This window comes from Varanus komodoensis, unplaced genomic scaffold (genome assembly GCF_004798865.1).
Source record: "Varanus komodoensis strain SLA01 unplaced genomic scaffold, ASM479886v1 scaffold24, whole genome shotgun sequence".
Lineage (NCBI taxonomy): Eukaryota > Metazoa > Chordata > Lepidosauria > Squamata > Varanidae > Varanus > Varanus komodoensis.
Genome location: NW_025335641.1, coordinates 11,012,181 through 11,034,234, shown reverse-complemented (window position 1 = coordinate 11,034,234; position 22,054 = coordinate 11,012,181). Strand labels below are relative to the sequence as shown.

Genomic DNA, 22,054 nt, shown 5'->3' with positions numbered 1-22,054 from the left:
GAACAGAGTGTTCGTTTTCAGGATTTATGTATATTCCAACAACAAATGCGGTTTGTGTGGAGTGTAAGTAAAAAATTAGCAACATTAAAACATATAAAATATTTTATATTTTAACATCAGCAACAGAGAATAATTTCAAATACAACAGGTCTCAAAGACACTAAAAGATATTTAATACTGAAAACATTGGGAAATAAAAAGATAGAAACCTGGCTCTGAAAAATCCATTGCATCCATTGCACCAGAGGAGGGCATTCCATAACAGAGGGCCCAACACTGAAAAGACCCTTTTTCCTTTGCCACCCACCACACTTCAGGTGGGGGTACCTGAAGAAGGTCCTTAGAAGTTTTCTTAAAGTAGGGATATGAAGGAGAAAATAATCTTTTATCTGGCCTGCACAAAGCCATTTAGGGTGCAATTCTGTTTTCCATAAGTGCAAGCCCTAAACGGGGGGGGGGGGGGGGGAGAGCATCCTAAACCGAACGGAAGTCACAGATCTGATCATTGCTTCCCTGTCCTCCTGCTCTGCATTTTCCTCTAGACTGGTTTTTTTCCACCTAACCAGCTGTAACATCTTGGAGGGGAATAGAAGACTGGAGAGGCTCTTCATACCCTAACAGCTCAGCCTGTCCAATCTACTCCCCTTCCCAAACTGCCCTTCTCTCCCCATTCCTAGGTCACATTCCCAACCACACAGCTAACGATTCAGGGGAGAATATCAAAGGACAAGGTATAAAAGGAGCCTTCATAAGCAGAGGCACAAATTATCTCGATATTACTGTTTTAGCATTTCTCCCGTGGTTCCAGATGCAGGGGAGGACAGAAGAGACGACTGAATGAATGCTTCCAGTTACTGAGCAATGTCGCATGGAACCATATGCCCTTGTTTCCAGCGTGCTTAAGCCCAATTCAAAATGCTTGCGATTGCCTTACACGCTCTAAATGGCTGGAGAACAGGGGGAATCTACACTTGGCATTTTTACCAGGATTGTAATGCTGACTCACTGGGGAGTCACACGAGGCTCATCCAAGCCTTTTTCCTCATGCGAGTTTTCCCATTATATCCTGGATTTCTTCAGACCAGTTACGTGACTTTTTCATATAGTGCCCTTACCCCACAGAATATATTTCAGTGTGTGTTATACTTGTGGCACTGTTCCGTGTGGGGAGAGGAGTGGTTCCGTGGGGGTGGTCATGAACATAGAAACAGAGCGCGTCAGAAGGGGCCTCCCAGGCCATCTAGTCTGACCTCCGGCACCAGCCGGCTCCGCTCACAGCAGGCCCACCATGAAGTGGCATAGCAGGAGGAAATTCTGCTCAGGCTTCTTTGACAAGACGATCGATCTTCAGTTGCTTTCTTGCCACTCTTGTTCCACCCCAAACTTTCCCAGTGAACTGGAGCGTAAATACAAAGCTGCCACAGTGCCCCTCCCTCGCCCTTTGCCAAACCAAAGTTTGCAATGCCTCCTCAAGCTTTCCCAATGGTCTCCTTTGTCCTTTTGCCTCAAGGAACACCTAGCATCTGTGCCCAGAAATAAATCACATTATCTTCAATAGCCTTACTTAGTAGTAAATGGCATTGACTCCAGAGGGTCTTACTTGGACGGATGTCAGTGTGGGAGCGGGGCTGTAATTGCATGCTTTCAGGTGGGGGGAATGGGGGTGCTGGTCCTTCGGGAGGGGAACGAAAGAAGTGGTACCACAGCCTCTTTCTTCTCCTTTCCCATGATTTTTTGTGAGGGCGTAGAAGGACCTGTTTCTTTTCGCCTAGCCTCCTCTTCCCTCCTCTCCCCTTTAATTCTGCACTCCCTCCCAGTTGTGCCTACTTAAGCAGTTTTTGAAAATCCCTTCACAATGGATTCAACTCTTTCCACCTCTCCACAACTGCATTTGTGCTTAACACGAGATCACATTGTCAACACAGTGGAAACAGCAGCATGTGCCCTAATGCATTTCTGTAATGATCTGTATTTAAGTTACATTGTTTTTATGACTACCCATTTATGATTCTGTTGCTGTGTGACCACTTGGAGAAGGCTGTATAACTCTTCAAGATAGTGTAAGAACCTTTCCAATCTGATGACCTCCAGGTGTTTTGGATTTCATCTCCCATCATCCCCAACCAGTACTGCCAGCCATCAGGAATACTGGGAGTGGTAGTACTGGGAGAGTACTAGGTTGAGGAAAGCAGCAGTATACAACCAAGTTAAGTAAAAGAATGAAAAGTGTCAGTGAAAGGCATGGTGGTTGAAGTGTTGGAATGAGGACCCAGGAGATCTGAAGCCATGAAACTTACTGGGGACTTTGGGCCAGTCACTCACTCTCCGCCTAACCAACCTCACAGGTTTGTTATGAGGCTAAAATGGAGCAGAGTTCTTCACAAGGGGAAAAAGGCAATCTATAAACGTCAAAGACGATGACAGCAATGATGATGATGATGATGATGAAGAAGAAGTTTCATAACCAATTTTGATTGCATATTGTAACCTCAAATACTAACTACTAAACATATGGAATGGGCTTCCAAGGAAGGTGGTTGAAGCCCCATCAGTGAGGGTGTTCAAGGAAAGATTGGATAACCACATTTTGGGGATTACATGAGTGGAGCTGGCTAGAGCCGGGAGTCAGACTAGATGGCCCTGGAGACCCCTTTTGGCTCACTTTTTTCTATGTTTCTATGATAATGATAAAACCTGTTAAAATGTGGCCCATAATCAATAAGAAAAAGTGAACACACTGACATAAAACAATGTGCTGTGCATTTTGAAAAACTGTACTCAAGAAGGCAGCAGTGTCCAGAAGGCAGGCCTTGACCTTGAAAGCAATTTCTTTAAAAACAGTAACAGTTTTTGCGAATTGGTAAGATGGGAGTTGTAGAAATCTACTTCAAAGGTATGTTGACAGAAAGAATGTCATGAAGCAATTTGTTCATTAAAAGTGTGGAGGTTGTTTGTTTGTTTGTTTGTTAAAAACATTTCTATCCCATCCCTTCTCCAAGGTCTGACAAATGACAATAAAGAAAATATTAATTCATGAACTGTAGCATAGACATTTTCAGCTTTGCATTTTAAAAAGCTTCTCAGTCTTAGAACAATGTTCTCATACAAGGTTTGTGCATGCATGAGTATGTGTCTGAGGAAAGACATACACATTTTCCTTATACCGCATGTTGTATTTTCACATTGCCTAGTCATCCTAGCATTATTTTTAGCATATTTCCACAAATAATTTTCCTACTCAGTAGTAGACTTCATTTCAGTGACTCAGCATTTCTGTTTTAATCTCTCGCCATGATTTCCCCAGTTGTGTAATCTTTCCCGTATCAGAGTTCCAAACAACAAGAAATGTTACAAGCATCTTGTAAAGATGCTTTACAATCCTTTTCCTCAAACAAATCCAGGAGTAACATCCAATGTTGGTCTCATGTAACAAAGTAACATAGAAACAGAATGAGTCAGAAGGGTCTCCCAGGCCATCTAGTCTGACCTCTGGCACCAGCTGGCTCTGTTCACGACATGCCCACCATGTGCATGTCACATGCCCACCACAAACCTATTGAAATCAATACAATTAACTTAAGACCTATTCATTCCAAAGAGCCAGTTTCCATATCAGAAAATAGCTGTGACTTCTTTTATGGAATTGATCCATTTCATGTTCAAAGATGGTCATCTCTATCTTTGTTTGCTTTCAGCTCCTCTTAGCCTGACCCCCCTCCCCTTGAATACTTTACTCCCCATTCCCTTCCCCTCGGGTGAGAAATAAAGATTCCTTACCTAAATTTAGATGCATCTTATCAGGTTTACTCTACCTGAGTAAACCCCCTTTTGAACCCCTCCTGAGGTTCTAGAAGTTTCTGCTGCCGGATTTTCAATCAGCCTCAGGTCTCCAATCATCCTCGTTTCGGCCTGAGAGTCACTTGCAGGATTGCCATCACCTCGGCAGGGTACCCTCCTACAGAGACTCACCAAATCAAGCAGATGACGGATTTAGGAGATATCCCAGACGAGCCCACATATTGTTATAATCACTCTTTCCTTTCTGTCAGAAGAGAAAAATATTCCAGGCATGCAGAGAGTTTTTTTAAAAACTTTATTGCAATGAAGGGAACAGAAAGGAATGGTTTCCTTCCCATTTTTCTGTTCACCTGAGCACATGTTCACATCCTCCTTTTAAACCCTGCTCCTGGCTGCTTGTTCCCTCCTCCTTTCCCCTAATTGTCTAATAGGGTACTGAGAGTTTACACTCTTTCTGCCCGCCTAGTCCGCGCGGCCCCAACACCAGCCCTTCCCAATCCAGCCCTGTCCCCAGTGGGCTACAATAGGCTCATTTTGTTCCGTCCAGCTTGTCAATAAACAATCAGGAAGTATTTGGCCCTCCTGCCTATGTGCCTGTTTCCCCATACCTTGTGCTACCTGATTTTGGCCCCTCCCCTCCTTTGGGCTAAGTAATTTTCTTTGTTACCTTTTTAAGTCTCTTTTACTCCTTTGTTTCAAATCATCCTTTCACACCTATCACTTATCCAGCCCTCTTCTTTAATACTCCTGGGTCTGCTTGCATAATATTCTTGGCAATAACACTCACTAACAGTCCTCTCGGTTTCTAGCGAGGCCCAAACCAGAAGGCACAGTTTGCTTAGCAATTGGCCTGCCCAATTCAGGGATTTTACGTGGAAAGGAGCAGGAGCTGCATCCTGCTTTGTCCCCTGCCTTACCTCCCCGTGGTCCATCACCGCAGGCTCTTTTCTTCCCGCCTGGGTGAGGACTGGCATTGCAATCCAGTTTGTCGGGGAGGCGATCAAGTGCAAAGAAGGAAGGGGAGAAGGTTCAACAAGTCTCGACATTAAAAACATACTCCTCCTTATGATACATATGAAAAGGGCAGTCAGGTTCACAACTTTCCCAAAGATTACAAACATTTCATAGCTCAGTTTGATTGATCCAAAGAAAACACTTCACTGGAAGTTGGTGCAACAAGTGATATGTCAGAAATGACAAGCCAGCAAAACAAATTCTTATAGATTCACATGGGATCTTTTCTTCTTTAAGTCTATTTGAATCCCACTTTCTGGTTTGAAAGCGTTAACGGCCGCAAACAGTATTAACTCAAAAAACACTGTGCATAAAAACTGTTTGCTTTTAGTATTTGCAGAAGTAAGACATATTCACCCTAAAAGTAGGCTACCCTCATTAGAAGGAGGCTAGTCCAGAGCTGCAACTTCTGTGAAGCTGGGTAATTCAGTTGCACTCCTGCAAAAGTAGTGATCAGATCATCCAGTTGTATCCAGTTAATTGAATGAAAGTAACTAAGGGCCAGCTAGTGGGTCATGCAGAATATGACCTTATTTCTTGAGAATGGTGCCATGTTTTCTCAAGAAACTTCTATTTCTATTCTCTTCTTGTGGTATGTCAACTATTCCTTTGCAGAGTGTTAAGTGAGCTTGCACCAACGGTTTATCAATCTAGTTTTGAAAAATTGCCCTGAGAATTTCTGAATTCTTATGTGAGCCCCAAAATCAGGAAGAGGGGTGAGGAAGGAAGGCAGCAGTGGTACCCTGGATTTTAGGAGAGTTCTTTTTAATAAATTGGAGGAACTGCAAGTCATCCCATGCAACACTGAACAAGAGGCTAAAGGCCAACCAAGTAGTGGTATCGATACCAAGGTTTGCAAGAGCAAAAAGAGAAGAGTATTAGTTGTGGGACACTCCCTGTTGTGTGGGATGGAAGCACATGTGTGTCAGGAAGACCTGTGGATACTCAAGATTGCTAGGCAAATGCTCAAGAATTATCTAACTGGACTGAATGAGGTCAAATCTCCAGGACCCAATGAACTCCACCCTAAAGGCAGAAGAACTCTCAGAACCACCGTGTGTTATCTTTGAGAAATCATGGAAGACCGAGGAAGTGACAGATGACTGCAGAAGGGTTAACGTTTTTTCTATCTCCAAAAAGGGCAAGACATTGGGAACTACAGACTGGTCAATCCCTGGGAAAATTCTGGAACATATTATAAAGCTGTCTACAAACACTTTAAAAGCAATGCAGTGATTAATAGAAGCCAGCATGGATTTCTCAAGAACTAATCTGGTTTCATTTTTTGCTTGGATAACTTCTGTCATAGACTGTGGTAATGCTGCTGATGTTAATTATTTGGATGAGGAAATGCAGAGATCTTGCAGATGAGACAAAACTGGGTGGGATAGCTAATACCTTGGAAGACAGAAAGAAGATTCAAGGTGACTTGGCTAGGTTGGAGTGCTGGGCTGAAAACAACAGAATGAAATTCAATAGGGACCAGTGCCAAGTTCTGCACCTAAGAAAAAGAAACCAATTGCATTGTTAGAAGATGGGGAATACTTGGCTCAATAATACTGCAAGTGAGATGGATCTTGGAATTGTTGTAGATCAGAAGCTGAACATGAGCCAACAATGTGATGTGGCTGCAAAAATGGCTAATGTTATTTTAGGCTTTATTAATAGAAGTGTCACTTCCAAATCATGTGAAGTACTACTTTCCCTTTACTCAGCACTGGTTAGGCCTCATCTGGAGTACTGTGTCCAGTTCTGGGCACCACAGTTTAAGAAAGATGCAGACGATCTGGAAAGGGTTCAGAGGGCAACAGGGATGATCCAGGGACTGGGAACAAAAACCCTATGAAGAGAGATAGAAAGAAATGGACATGTTTAGCCTCAAGAAGAGAAGACTGAGGGGAGAGAGGCTAGCATTCTACAAATACTTGAAAGGCTGTCAAAAAGAGAAAGAACAGGATCTCTTCTTGATCATCCCAGAGTGCAGGATATGGAATGACAGACTCAAGTTGCAGGAAGCCAGATTCCAGCTAGATATCGGGGAGTGGGGACCTATAAGAGCAGTACAACAATGAACCAGTTATTTAGGGAGGCTATGAGCTCTCCCACACTCAAGGAATTCAAGATGCAATTGGACAGCCCTCTGTTAACTTTGAGTCCTGCTCTGAGAAGGGTCTTGGACCTGATGGCCCTCTGGCCCCTTCCAATTCCACTATTCTGTGATTCTATAAAAGGAAATCAGTAAATTGCATTGACTTTCTTCTCACCCAGTTGTTCACCTTGCTGACACTTTGTCACTTGGGCAGTGAATTTCCTCATGCTTGGCGTTCTGACTGCTATGCAACTTGTATTGTTTCCCCTGTAACTAAGCAATATTTAAAATCAAAGCAATCTCTAGAGATTATCCTGCATGTATTTTTATATTTATTTAGAATTTTTAATCACAAACAGCTGAGCCAAGCTATGTAATCTGTAGGAAGAATGGCTCTCCCAAAGGATGATCTCAGTAGTAAAGTCAACAGTAGCACTGGAACAGTAAGTGGGATTGCATGACACAGCAAACCACCCTGAAAAAAAGCTACACTGTGTATAACCCATAATATAACCCATGGTGCACCTGATAGACAACTGGCCTTACCATGGGCTGTTCTCCCTTCCCTTGTGTTCAATCTTCCTTCCATTGACCCAGGTTTCCACACAACAGACCCCACCTGCTCTCTCCCTTCAGGTTCCAATTGCACCCTTTCTCTACAATTGTGTTTTTGTTTTTCTGGAGATCCATGCTGACGCCAGTGGCGTTTGCCCTACCAGTATCCAAGGGGCACTTTGGAGCAAGCAGCAGTGGCTCATTGCAGTTTCTTAGGGGATGCAGCCCAACTCAGTGCAATTTGGTTCGTAATTCTTCCCATGGTCTTTACAGGTGTGTACTTACGATAGATCAAAATGTCATCCTTGGCCTACTAATATCCTGGTAATTACCTGCTGTCAAAGTGCAGTACGTAACTCCTGTGAATGTTACACAAGCAAAACTGCATATTATTACTTTGTTAACACAAAACGTGTATGAATTGGTGAGTTGTTAGTTGGAAAGAACAATGGCAAAGGGCAGTTACCCAAAAGGGGGTGGCAAGTATATCTCCCCTTTTGGGCTGTGATCACACACACACAGACACACACAGACACAGACACACACACACACACACACAATATCTTCTCCACCTTTTCTACACTTACCTAAGTGCATTCTGGACACGTTTACATCCTACTTCTTTTCTCAAGCACTTTTTTCTTTTACACTTGTCAAAATAAAGGTTTGCTTTCTTTCAGCCTATTGACAAGACCCAGAAAGGCAGGCCTACTAGGAGTCTAGTATCAAAAGAAATTGCAGTTTCTTCAATGTACTGGAATGAATGAATGCAGGTAGCCCTCGAGTGACTACAGATATAATACAATAAACTGTACAGGGTAAGGCTCCAGTCACATAGACATTTGCAGTGGTCACATACACTTGAAACTCTTATTTCATAGAAATCACAAGGAAAGGAAAGGCAAGGCAAGGCAAGGCAAGGCAAGGCAAGGCAAGGCAAGGCAAGGCAAGGCAAGGCAAGGCAAGGCAAGGCAAGGCAAGGAAAGGAAAGGGTACACAAAAATATTGCCTTGGCTTAACAAGCTGACAGCTGAATAATGGGATTTGGAACACTGTTGCCTTTCTTAACAAGGTGTCAATCAGGATTAGCTGAACTGGTTCCATGGTCTTCTCTGACTACCTCCAAGTAACAAGATTGGAATGCCAAGCTGGTTCGTGGCAGGCCGCTGCTTTGGCTGCCAGCTTTCTCATCAGCTATCGGGGCTCTGCTTTGATTCAGTTCATCCCGACACTACCAACATTTTTCCTTAGGGGAGGTGACGGAGCAACATATGACAGAGTGGGAGGTGTGATGAATTGTGGCACTTCCCCTTGCCTACCGGGGGAGCCATTGCTGCCCTGTTTGCTGAAACAGCAGCTCTCTGGATGGCCTCTTTCCCTCCATTTCCCTTAGCTTTGCTGCCACCATGAAGGTTGGATGGCAAAGCTCTCAAGGGATCTGGCCGCCATGAGACATCTCTTTGCATCCTTCTTGGTTGCAGAGATTGGCTTGCTGAGGCTCATGGAAGCCAGATGGATGAAGCTATTGCGAGACCCAGCTGCTGAATTCTCATGAGAGCTCCAAAACCAGGAAGGGGTGTTAGGAACAGGTGCCAGAGCAAAGGGATCTGGTGCAAGGCAGCAGTGCGGCATTTTCTTACCACAAGCCATGACAGGCCCTGGGGCTGGGCTGCTGGGACTGCTCTTTCTAAAAGGAAAGACAAGACAAGACAAAATGCTATCAATATGCATTTAGCATATTGTTTGTTTTGGCCCTTAATTATCAATTGAAAGGTGTCTGCATATTTTTCATTTTTTTCTCCATGAGTGAAAAGGCTAGAGACCTATTTCCTTTCACAAGAAATACTGCTGAAAATTCAGAATGCAAGCACTAGAAAATCTCATAAAAGGACAGACACTTGCAGACCTCCTACAATTTCTCTTCAAAGAAATTGAAGAGATGTTTGTTTAGAGATGTATTTTTAAAAAGCTCTCTGGGAGATACTAGAGGTGAAAGTCTGGTCTTGGCATGAAGAAATGGATATGAGTCAGACCTTTTCATCCATTCCCTTTTTTCATCTCCGTTGTCCTGCTGTGTTTGCCTTTGAATTTATTTTATTTATTTATTTTATTAAAACATTTTATTCTTTTCTATTTTGACAGAAGGACCTAAAAAACCAGAATGGGAGAGGAAATGAATTAAAAAGGACAAAGGAAACTGAGAAGGCCGGGGTTTGTCTGCTCCATTCTCTCATAGCATTATCAGGTTGACTTTTGGGAGAATGAACTGTTCACATTTATGGGGAAATCCACTTTTGAAGCACAGACACTCCACATTTGACTTTCAGCCCCTTCTACACCCAGGGAGGACACTAACAGTGAAATGGAAAGCATTAAGCAGAATGGAAGTGTTCTAGTTTAGTCTTGGGTCCAAGCCCCAAGTTGGGCTAGGAAAAGATTATTCCAGAAAGCCCAGAGAGCTGCTGCCAGCCCACAATATTGGGCACCTTCTTGGATTAATTATAAGTAAATTAAAAGCAGTCATACAAATCACAAAAGTTATTAGAAATATCAAAAGTACCTATGACCAAAAAGATCTTTATAAAGATCTAATTGAGAAGGACAGCAATTCTATAATGTAACTTTAAACTATAATGGGCAGGAAAGCATATAGTATGTTAAGAGGCCCAAGAAAATAAAAAGGTACTTTCTGGCTGCAGAAAGCAATAGAGTAGGCACCCGGCAGAACTCACTAGGGAGAGCATTCCATAGTTGTGGGGATCCTGAGCTGGCAACTTGTTAAATGTTCCCTGTGTAGGGAATACTGCTATCTGTGGAACTGAATGCAGCTTCTAGATGTATTGGTAAAGGTACAGCCCTGCAGCCTCCTATAGGGTCCTATAGGACTGCCAGATCCTGTGCAAATCATAGGATCTTTGACTCTGTGAACCTACAAAAGAATTGTGCTGGCTCCCTCTGCCCCAGATTCCAACTGGAAGGGGAAAAAGGGGGGCAGGCGTGGGGGCAGAGGAGGCTGGGTCCATCGAGTTGTGCCTGTTTTCCCTGGTGCTCAGCCTTCTTCTCTTACCCCCTCTAGCGCTTGATCTAAACAACTGAAAGCAGCTGTCCCAAGAAGGTGGAGGGTCATAGCAGAGAGCGCTGCTAGTACACCCAGTCCCTTGCCTTGCACTGAACGCTTGAAAGCTTATGAGGGATTGTACCCTAAATCTTGTTTTGCAGTGATACTAATGGCAGATCTTCTCCAACCGCTTTTCCCTCTGTTCAGCAGACTAGAAGCACAGGCCTTTGTTAGAGCTCCACAAGTTACAAAGCAGCATAAATCAGCTAATGATCTCTTTGAAATATGGGAGCACCATCTGACTGTGTGAAGAGTTGGCTCCATGTGGAAACATTGCCTCCTTTCCTCCTTCTTCCAAGTGAGAAATATTCTGACTCTACTCTCCTTGAGGGTGAGATGGGAGGCATATCAGACACTTGTTAAGTGGTCTGTTTGCTTCATTTCTTATCTCTTTTCAGGGTCACAGAACTCCCTCTCAACCCCCCCCCCCTTCTGAAATGTATTCACCTTTTCCAAGGTGGGCTGGTCTCCATGCTCTGTCCAAGTATCTTTGCTTCGTTATCTTAAGTGGCTTCGTTATCTTAAGTATTTTGCCCACTTCTGCCCCTCCATCTCCTCCTCTGAAGCTAAAGAATCCAGCGAGACAGAACTAACTTGAGAGAGCTGAGTTCATTCTCTACATCAATATCCCTTGAATTATTTCTGATTAGGCAACTCACAATAGGAAGTTTAGGAAATGCATTGAATTGCAGATTATGTATCTATTCTGAAATATTTATGAATGGCATATATAAAATGAATTTCTCTGTAATGTACAAACAAACCAACTCTAGCTGATTTCAATGAATTTTGTTTGTAATGCAGAATCTAAAGGCAGATTCAGTACCCTCAGGGTTGCATTTGCTATTTTTGTTACGAAAAATAAGTTTCTGTACCTCACTGTGCTGTGGAGAAAATGTGACAAAGGCCACACAGTCACCAAAACGTTGCAGGGCCCTCCCAGATTCCAGCCGCTCCATTCCATCCCATCCTGGTTTTCCATGCTGCTCTTTCCATCCACCAGTCAGCATCATGGCCACAGAACACACTCTTTGAGCTGTTTTGATGTATCTCCCCCTCAGTTCTTCTCCCTCCAAATGTCTCATACTTCTGAAAACCTTGGTGTTCTCCAAAGTCAGCTGATACCTCCCATTTTACCAGTCTGGCAGCACAATTAATGGCAATTTAGCCTGAACATCCGAAGTAGAAGTCATAATAGGAAGTTGTCCACAATATGCGGTGCTTTCAGACAGAGCTTTTCTCATGCAACTGCTCTGCTTCATTCATGGAATTTTACAGGGAGTCCAGATTACATTATTCTGAATTGATAGTCTCTGATGTTTCTTCTTTATTTCTTTTCTCCCCCCGCCCCCCCCCAAAAGAAAAAAGTTGAAGAGGAAAATATGGAATAGCTGGATAAAACTGTTTCATGTTGAGCATGGATCTCAAGAATTCTATTTTCTTTATAAATTGATGAGTTGTCTTTTGCCCCACATAGGGCCAAAAATGGGTTGGAAAAGAAAATCCAAGAAATTTTGCAACTGTACATAGTCATGTCTGGATAAAGCTGTTCATTTTAGTATCACCGGGATTTAGAAAACTAGACTAGGAAATGTCTCAGACAAAGCCCTGGAAAAGATCTGGGATGGAAGATCACATTCCATTGTTTCCTCAGTTAATCTGGAGATTTATTTTTTTAGAATAGTGATAGCAGGCATTTTGAGAGGATATTTGTGGTTATGTTGTAAAATAAAAAGACAGCAAGTTATCTCATGTGAAAACAAACTAAGATGTTAGTTCTTGCGTCACTGAAATAATGTAAAATGACCTTCTGTTAATGGGGAAGGGGTTTACATTTGGAAAAAACATTATAAAACTTTTGTGCTAGTCTTCCACAATTCCGAGTGGCAGGAATTATTCAACAACAATGAAATGCGAACTTCCCCTCCTTAGCCCAAGGAAAAGTGATGCTTTTAACTTTAAAGCTTAGTGGTCAATTTCATCCATGGAGGAAGAATTTAAAAATCATGCATATAGGCTCAGGGTCAAAATAATTCCACAAAATGCTATTTAAATTCTTTAGGGCAATGTGGATGTCTGTAAGGTCCCAAACTCAGAGGAATTTGGACTTCCAATGGTGGGTGGGGGGAGCACAGAAGCAAAGATGGCCTCTACAGTCCTGCACTGCAACTCAGCTAGATGGCCAAAACTGGACCTCTCGTTGAGTTGCTATAGATGGGGAGGGGCAGTGGATTGGGCCCCACAAGGAAATATTTCATCCTGATGATCCCAGTCCCTTCCCTTCTCACCCCCAAAGTGTCCTGTTTAGTGCATCCCCAAGGTCACTGTTACAACTTTGGAGACACAGCCAATGCAATTCTTTCTGTGCCAACCCTGAAGCAATGCAGGTGCTCTGAGCAAGCAGTCCCAGTTCCAAGTCTGGAGCTGCTTTCTACGTTCAGAGCTGGGTCTCCGAATAATGTTTAGGCCCTTTGACACTGTCTTGGGGTCATGGAATTGTTCTCTTATTTTCCTAGATCGCTCAGAACCTGTTCTGAGAATGGAGATTGGAGGGTAAAAATAAAATCATTGTGTTCATTTTCATTACACATTATTCACTAGCCACACCCTAAGGGGAACTTGAAACAGGAATTTCTCCAGAATTGCCTGCTCAGTAACATTATTTTTGACTTTCAAAAAGCGTTGCCGCTTTTAAGCTATCTGCTCAGAGCAGGAAGGGCAGCGCTTTGCCTTTCGTGAGTCATAACAGCACAGCAGTCTCAGCCTAGAATTCCAAAATGGAAAGCATTCTTTTAAAATCGGCTGTGGCCAGACGGGTTCCACACACATTTCCAAATGCTTGTGCAAATAATAGCCAGTTGTGTTTGTTTATTTCTGGAACTCTCCGAGAGGGATGGCTTGACTTGGAACCCTGCACTGAGCAGGGGGTTGGACCTGATGGCCCTCTGGCCCCTTCTAGTTTATGATTCTACAAGTGTCCATAACCCTAAGTGTCTACAGATTGTTGAAGGTGGACAATTATCAGTGCTACAAACATCACAAAAGGTGCTTCCTCCTGGAAGATCTCCATCTGCAGTGAATGAAACTTTGACTTCCATCCGGAAATGCAGCAAGCTTGCCTGGGATATTAAGGGAGGTCACAGAGCTGTTAGTGTTTGCTTCTGCTGACCAGGAGAAATAAAAAGGGAAAGATGACATATTTACTGTCAGTGGATGACTGGAAAGCTGAGCAATAATGGGGTGCAGGTCAGTGTTCTGTCTGTCCTGCTCGTGCACTCGTGATTTTTAAATTATTATTTTGTATAGCAGGTGTGCACAACCTTTTGACATGAGATGCTGCTTAGGGGCTGCACACACATACATATACAGGCAGATAAATGCTCCGACACACCAGAAACCTATTTTAAGGTTTCTGAGAGAGGAAAGACAGGTGCTTGCGCCCATATCAGCTATATGGATGCAGGTCACTGCTTTCTCACTACCAACAACAGCAGGGAAACAGTGATCGACATGAGGATTTCTGGGGAGAATTAGTAGAATACTAATGGTGGGGAATTCAGCAGTGGGTGGCATCAGGGTACACAGGGGGTGCACAGTAAAAGCAGTGGGTTGCTGCAGCTCATGTACCCTTAGTGTCTGGGCTGTTTTAAATTGGTCTGTGAAATGAACTGCTGTTATAGATAAATTGCAGCTCATTGTAACTGCATTGTTATACTCAGGTGAGTTCTATAATTATGTTGTATAAACAATGGACTTGGGACCCAGAGATCAAAAACTGTTTCTCCCTGTATCAGTGTGTCAAAACTGTTATTGATCAATTATAAGTGGCTGATTAATTTGCTATTAGCATCCCATCTGTCTATCTACCTATCATTGTTTTACTGTTGGATATTATGGTGGTTTCTAACTACCCTGCAATTTCTTATGAGGGGCAGGATATGACTGAAATAATAAAAAGCCATAAATATTGTGTTTCATGTTTTAAAAAGCAAGTCCCCTGCTGTCAGATACCCATACTCTGTTCTTGTAGATTTCTGTGCTTTAGACTGTGGGGTATTGTTGATCTCAGTAATATATGTATAGCTACATTGTTTTACTGGAAGGAAAGTTCTAAAAGACAGCATGTTTTATTTATACAGTGGTTCCTCAGCTCATGAACGCCTCAGTTCATGACCAAATCAGGTCACAAACAGAAATTTCATAAAAATTTTGCTGCAGGTCACGAACTCTGCATCGGGTGATGATTGTGAGCACTCGCCTTTCCTGCATGGACTTGATCACAGTCATGCTGGGGGGGAAGGAGATGGCCTCATTCGTGCTGTGGGGGAGATGGCCGCCATTGTGCCCGTGTTCCCTGCCCGAGTGTGCCCGCCCCCCAAGCACCCGCCTCCCTATGCATGCCCGCCTCCCCCCCAGTGTGCCCACGATCGTGCCCACCCCCCTGCCCTGCACAATCGCTGGAGTTTGGGGTGGTGGGGGGAGATAGCCGCCATCTTTATTGTTCTTTATCACTTTATTTGAAATGTTTGTGATAAAAAAATGGTTACTGAATGCATTGACCTTATTTACATTGGCCCTTATGGGGAAATTTGACTTGGCTCACGACTGATTTGGGTCACGCCCAGAGTCCTGGAATGGATTAAGTTCGTGAGCCAAAGTACCACTGTATTTTTTAACTTGCAAATGGTGTCATGCTTAATACTGTTCACAAAGGATAATATTTGAGGGAAAATATTTAACCCCCAAACTGGATTGATACCATGTGTTTTTCTATCAATAGAGCATTAAGTATTCCCACTTGCTAAAGATAATCACATCTTTTTTTCCCAAGAGAATAGGATGGCATGACTTTCCTTCATTTCATTCTCAGAAATTTATTTCATACTTTAGGCACAGTTGAGCTTCTCTTTCACTTTTTAGAATAGGTGTGGATTTATTATTGTAGGACAGGAAGCAGAAGAACAATAAATGTTCTTCATCTCACCAGGTTTTACGATTACAATGCAGACCAGTTTTAGGGGCAAGTGTTTTTTTAGGAAAAACTTAAACCTGTCAAGGGACATGGAACTGCTGCCAAAAATTGCAATCTCATGTAGTACCTTCTTAATGTTTGGTAGATTAAATGTGTGATGTGATGGTCATCAGATTATTTGACATGGGCTGGGGTACAGAATTGTGAGTGAGGACACCTGGCATTATATGTCTATATTAGAAGGATGGGGTAAAAGGCACGCTTTAATTATCATGTCATTTTCCTTCCTATAGATTACAAGCAAAAGAAGGGGAAGTTGAAGAAGAGTCCCTACTTCCTGTGATAGCCCTATAGTCATATCTATTTTTGTCATACTTAGAAAGTGGAAGAGTGCAATCCACCACTCTATGGGAACACAGAGTTTGTACAACTGCAAAAATTCAAACTTCCTTTTAAACCAGGATGTGACAGGGCTAATCAGGGGGATTTGACACGGACATATGCTGTCATGAAATCTGAGCAAGTCCTTTAATTTTTTTTAAAAAAATCTAGTTAGCTCTATCAAAAACTGTCAATATCTATCAAATCTCCATATTCCTATGAATCAGGTTGCTCAGTTTTCCTACTTTCCCACTTGCCCAAGCACCTAGAGATTAAGGGGGAAAGGGAGAAGACACTGAGCACAGTTCAGTCCAAACAAATAAACAAATAAGGATCACTTGGAAGGGAGTGATCTATATGCCACACTCTTTCACTAGCAAAGATCCCCTTGCAGGCTCACCATTGGGCAGCTGTCAAATGAGAAGCAAAGCAGTGAATGAATGCATTTGAAGCCTTGTTTTATCAAACCCATGGATGGGAATTCCTTTACTTTGACAGGAAACATCATCCAGGGCATGGACAAGTCAATGCTGTGCTTGTGGGATAGCTGGAATAGTGTACCTGTGCCCTTCTCAATATCCAACACACACACACAGAAACATTTATGCAAATCTCTGTTGTAAAAATAAGTAAATAAAGAATGGATGGCACTCAAAAGTGCTATGTGTCCACTATGAAGCCGGTATAACTGGTTGTCACCTTGGAGATGACGAAAGCCAACTCCAAATAAATAAATAAAGATGAGCACAACAAGCTGTGACACCTGGAAAAGGCCTTGTTGTTGGCATGGGGGAGATCAAGCCAGTAATGATTACTCTAATGTGCTATGGAGCACTGGATGCAGTGGCTGTCAGTGGCGATGGCCCAGGCAGGGGACAAGAGGGATTCTGCTGTTCTTGCCAAGCGCTTTGCTTCCAGCCTCCCTAGACTCACAGTGGGGTTTGTCGCCTGCTTTAGGGTGTCATGGGAACCCATCATGGGCACAGTACCCCTAGAACAAGCCACGCCCACAAACAAGCTACCCAATAGGGAGCCATGTAGGTCGGCATGACATAACAGACCATAATTGCTCCTTACCCCCAGAGCATTGCCAAGTCGTGCAAACCTGCTCGATGTAACTTCAGTTTAAGCATATTTGGGGTCCTCAAAAAGGCGATATCATGCATGAAACAAAGCTGACTGTTAGAATGCACAATATAGGAAGCGAACCTTTGTATAAGTATGTTTGAAAATTCAGCGTTTGATCATTTCAAGAAGTTCCCTGAGCAGTGTTTCTAGGAGAGCTGAAGCGTCATACTCCGTGTCCAATAACAGGATTTTGCCACATACCACAAACCTGAACAGCTGCCAGCTAACTTCCTACACGCTGAATATGTGTTGCTGAAAAGACATTGAAGAAATATTTACTTTGGACGGTGCCCTTGCTGTTGCTCATGCACAATAATTGAATAATGAGGACAATAAGCAGCGCCGTCCGCAAGTGCTCCTTTGGGGACTGCAGCTGGGTTAGCTAGCAAGCATAAAATTCAGCCATACCAGATGTATTTCTCTAAGGCTCTGTCACTGTAGCTGCTTCACTGTGGGAAAATAGGAACATCGTGGGCAGAACAGGCTGGGGTTTTCTGCAGGGTTTTATAAGAAAGGAAATGGGGGAAATAACATAAATGATTGCTCCTCCTTTAGGGAACTTCCATGTTCATGCTTCTAGCTGAATGGAGCAAAGCTCTATCTTTTTAGCCCTTGCATGCTCAGAAACCTAGACCAAGAGATCTACTTTCTGGATTAGCCCAAGATATTCTGCTGCCTGAGGCAAAGTACTAGGTGGTCCCTGAACCTCAACTCTGGTGGTTGGCAGTGTCTTACTTGAACACTGGTGATGGAGCCACATCCTTCACTGTACCTGAAGGCATCAGGCCAGTTGAGGGATGCAAGGAAGGCCATGGAACACACATGCTTTGCTTTAACACCACCTGGCATCTGCTGCCCAAGGCTGCTGACTCATTTGGCATAATGGTATGTCTGGCACTCCCTCCTTCTAATGTTGATCATTTATGTCTGTTTTCTGCACCAGTTGGATAACCATGTGAACATCCACGGTGTACTTTATCATGCTGGCATAGAGAAATCATTCAGATGAAGCTGTTTCCCTCTTCCTCCAGGTAAACAGGAAACATTTGACGCATCATATTCTGACTCTCAGATGAGGAACAGACTATGTAAAGCCCCTTGGCTTTCATTTCATGACAAGAATGTGTCACCGCAAGAGCAGCAGCAAAGCCTTGTGTGAAGGTTACGCAAAAAGGCTTGGGAAAATTAACTGGGTTCTTTGGCCCCACATTGCCTTTGTCCTACAGGCCGGGAACACTACGAAGGAAGTCTAGCTCACGGAGTACCCATCAGAAATCATCTTGTGTAAACACTTGACTCATGACCCACCCCATACCTGTTTGTCCAAATGATGTAATTATTTCCTGCACAAATAAAATGGATGTTGCAGGGCTATTCTCCCTCTTTGTCTGGCTCTTGGCTGCAGTCTGAGACTTGGGTCATGACATGAATGACACAGGTCACAATGAGATGAATAAGGAAAGTAATTCATATCCTATTTGTGGGTGTGGTTTCCTACGTCCCCAGTCAATAGGAAGCTCCAAAAAGATCTGCTGCAGAGGTCTGTTGCTTGATCAGGTGAGAGTATCAAACACTCGGCGCAGGCAATGGCGGTGGTGGTAAGACAGAGGAGCAGATGCCACTGCCCGCTTGTTCGCTGCCTCTTTGCTTGCCAAGTAAGCCAATGGGAGCAAGGAGGGGAATGAGTAGGAGGATGGAGAGCAGCTGTTGAAAACGGCAGTGAGAAGGTAGACTCCTGGAGGGAGCAGATCAACGGAGGGTGTCCGAAACCTACAGTCTGCACTGACCCTAGCACTGACCTAAGGTAGTTTTAAAGGGATGGCAGCAGATGTGTGGAGGATGGGTCTGATGAGGCAGGATTTGGACAGGACAGCTTAGCAGAACCTTCTCTTTCAAAGTATTCCATGGAACTGGCAATGGGCAGGGTGAAAATTGAAGAAATTTCAATTTTTTTCTTAGAAGAAAATTGTTCATATAATAGGAAAAATGGAAATCATGGTTAAAGGATATGGTGGCTACAATTTCAGTAGCCCTTGGCTTACAATAGCTGCTAAAGTTTGTTCCCAAGGCTCCATGACAACCTCAGCATGGAAAACAGGAAACAGCGCTGGCACCAGAAGGATTTTGACATACGTAATAGCTGACGCTGGCATGCCTATGATGCACTTAGAAAACACTTGATAGTGTTCTTGAGAGAGGGAATGATTGAATGGGTTTGTGGACGTTGGTCCTTTTTTTAATGAATTCTGAAGGCAATAGAGGGAACTCCATCATGACAATAGTCAGCAGATGGATAGTTCAGTGGGTTCAAAAGCTGATTGTGTTTTTAGTTTCCTGAGTTTCCTCAGCTGTTTATTGACATCCTTTTCAGATGATGCCACAGTTTGCTATTTTTGTGTTGCGTTGAACTCTGCCATAGGTTAGAGTTTGGGATTTGCCCATTAGAAAGAAATGCAACATCCTGTGACCAAGAATACTGTATATCTTTCCAAAAACACATCATGCCTGATAAAGGAAAGGGCTTCCTTTTTATAGAACGATTACCCATAAGGCGTACATCCTGTTACATACCTTGCACAACATTATCCTTCCATTCTGACATGCATATCAACTCTAGAGAGCAATCAAACAGTTTTGTTTTGAAATGCTAGCAGACAGACAATAGTTTTGAGGCCGCCCATAAACACAGAGTGATGATCTTTCACAATTAGATATGCAGTGTTTATATTCATCATCAGTTCAAGTCAGGAGACTCAAGCAGTATGAATTATTACCTAAATGCCTTATGTACTGCAGATTCAACAGCAAGCAACGCTGTTCCTTAACTCTGTGCTTTCCTTTTCCCTATGGTGATGAATGGCAATCACTCATGTGTATGGGAGAGACAGTTAAACCCACCAAACACAAGACCAGCTGCACGAGGAACCCCTTCCTTAATACAAATTGCTTAGCCAAATTCTGTGCTACAACAAATCAAAACAGTTTGTATTAAGCCACAATTCTTCAGAATTTGCTGGGCAACTTGGACCATAATTGATTCTTTGTTTTTCAAAGTGTTAACCACCTCTCTCTGTGCCACATTGCTTTGTTTTAACACTTCCCAGGTATGGTTCCAGGTGCTGCCTGTTCATTTTATTCAACTGAAGTCTACGAAAATCACTGAGAAGGGAGACAGCCCTGACAAGAAGACAAGATCCTCCTCCTCCTCCTCCTCCTCCTCATCATCATCATCATGAAATAGAGTTTAGCAATCCACTTGCATGGTGAGAAAGGAAATGAGTGGTACCTATTTCCTGGGTGCAAAAATCATCCATGGTAATACTTTCTACTTCTTATATACATTAAACACAAAAAGGCATTAGTTCAATAGCCCATAAATGGGCCACCTACATATTCAGAATGCAATACAAGTTGTAACGCAGAACACAGTTTCTACTATGTATTTTTTATTATTGCAGAGCAGCCATACAAAATTGTTCTGAGATTGACTGGATGTGAAACAACTCTTTTATTTCCCTCCTCAAGGAGCAGAACAGCCCACCTGGGGAAATGCCCTTTCACTGGGGGCAGGAAGTAGGCACTGGATTGACATCGAGGGGATAGAAACCTATCTTGACACCCAGGCTGCTTCCTGTCTCCCATCCAGGTGGCAGAGAAGATGGAACCGCATCCCTGACCCTCTGAAGTCAGGAATACAACCGGGGGGGGGGGGGGGGGGCAGGCAAAAAGTTCTGACTAGCAAAAACGCAAGGTGAGCAGATGGGGAGGGTCTTCTCCACAACTCTCTGCTTTGTGTTGGATGTCCGTAAGTGTCCAGGTTCATGGGCTTATGGCCATTGCCATAGAATTGTGTCCTTAGATATAATTTTAACCTCAGCTTTTGATCTTAGTCCTCAACGATAAATTAAAACCACTATTCTTAAAAGCTAGCAAAAGATAGGCATAAAACTTGCATTAAAACAAACAGTAGAATAAGGAATGGCAACAGGAAGATAATAAGTAAGAAGTTACATCATAAACAGTCAGTATGGATACAGTTGCTCAGTGAGAGATAGGAAACACCACTCCATGCCACTAAGTTTCCAAATAACTGCTAATATTCTTACCCACCAGAAAATCAGGTGCAATTTCCACCGTTGGAATGTCATCAGAGGAGAGGCCTTATTCCAAATACATGGCAATCTCCCTTATCTTCAGTCAGATCCTTGGTACATCTACCCAAGTTGTCAGCACTGACTGGTAACGGTCCTTCCATGTTTATTTTCATTTATTTTTTATTTATTGATTGATTTATGTCCTGCCTTTTTCCTACAAAGGGCTCAAGGCAGCTTACATCTCCTCCTCCATCTTATCCCCACAACAACAACCCTGTGAGGTAGCTTGGGCTGAGAGTCTGTGACTGGCCCAAGTCACCCAGCTGGCTCCATGGCTGAGCGGGGACTCGAACCCAGATCCTCTGAGTCCCAGTCCCATGCTCTTAACCACCACACCACACTGGCTCCACACTGAGCTTCTCCCTACACAGCATATTCTCTAGCACTGAGCTATGCATCCTCCCTTACCAAACTTTAGAGTGTGGGGACACCAAGTACAGGGTCCTTAATGAAGATTTAACAATCAGACAAGTTCACATGGGAGCAGGCAGTCCTACAAAAATGGATCCTAGATCACTGATGACTTTATAGCTCAAGAAATGTTAGTGAGGTATGTTTAATTCTGTCTATTTGTCCCAGACAAAAGACGCTTGCTCCTGGGGAGGAAAGCTATGGCAAATCTAGACAGCATACTAAAGAGCAGAGACATCAGCCTGCCAACAAAAGTGCGTATAGTCAGGGCTATGGTTTTCCCAGTTGCAATGTATGGCTGTGAAAGTTGGACCATAAGGAAGGCTGAGCGCCAAAGGATTGAGGCCTTTGAATTGTGGTGCTGGAGGAGACTCCTGCGAGTCCCTTGGACCACAAGGTGATCAAACCGGTCAGTCCTAGAGGAGATCAACCCT

At 43.3% G+C, this 22,054-nt stretch overlaps 1 protein-coding gene across 1 annotated transcript in view; it reads left to right on the top strand.

The window, feature by feature from the left end:
- Nucleotides 1-20,299: 20,299 nt before the first annotated feature.
- Nucleotides 20,300-22,054, top strand: part of SLC44A3 (solute carrier family 44 member 3) — a 54,170-nt gene continuing 52,415 nt past the window's right edge. Inside the window, exon 1 of the mRNA XM_044432453.1 lies at nt 20,300-20,318. The gene's annotated coding sequence lies outside the window, so the exon portion shown is untranslated. The remainder of the gene's footprint in view (nt 20,319-22,054) is intronic.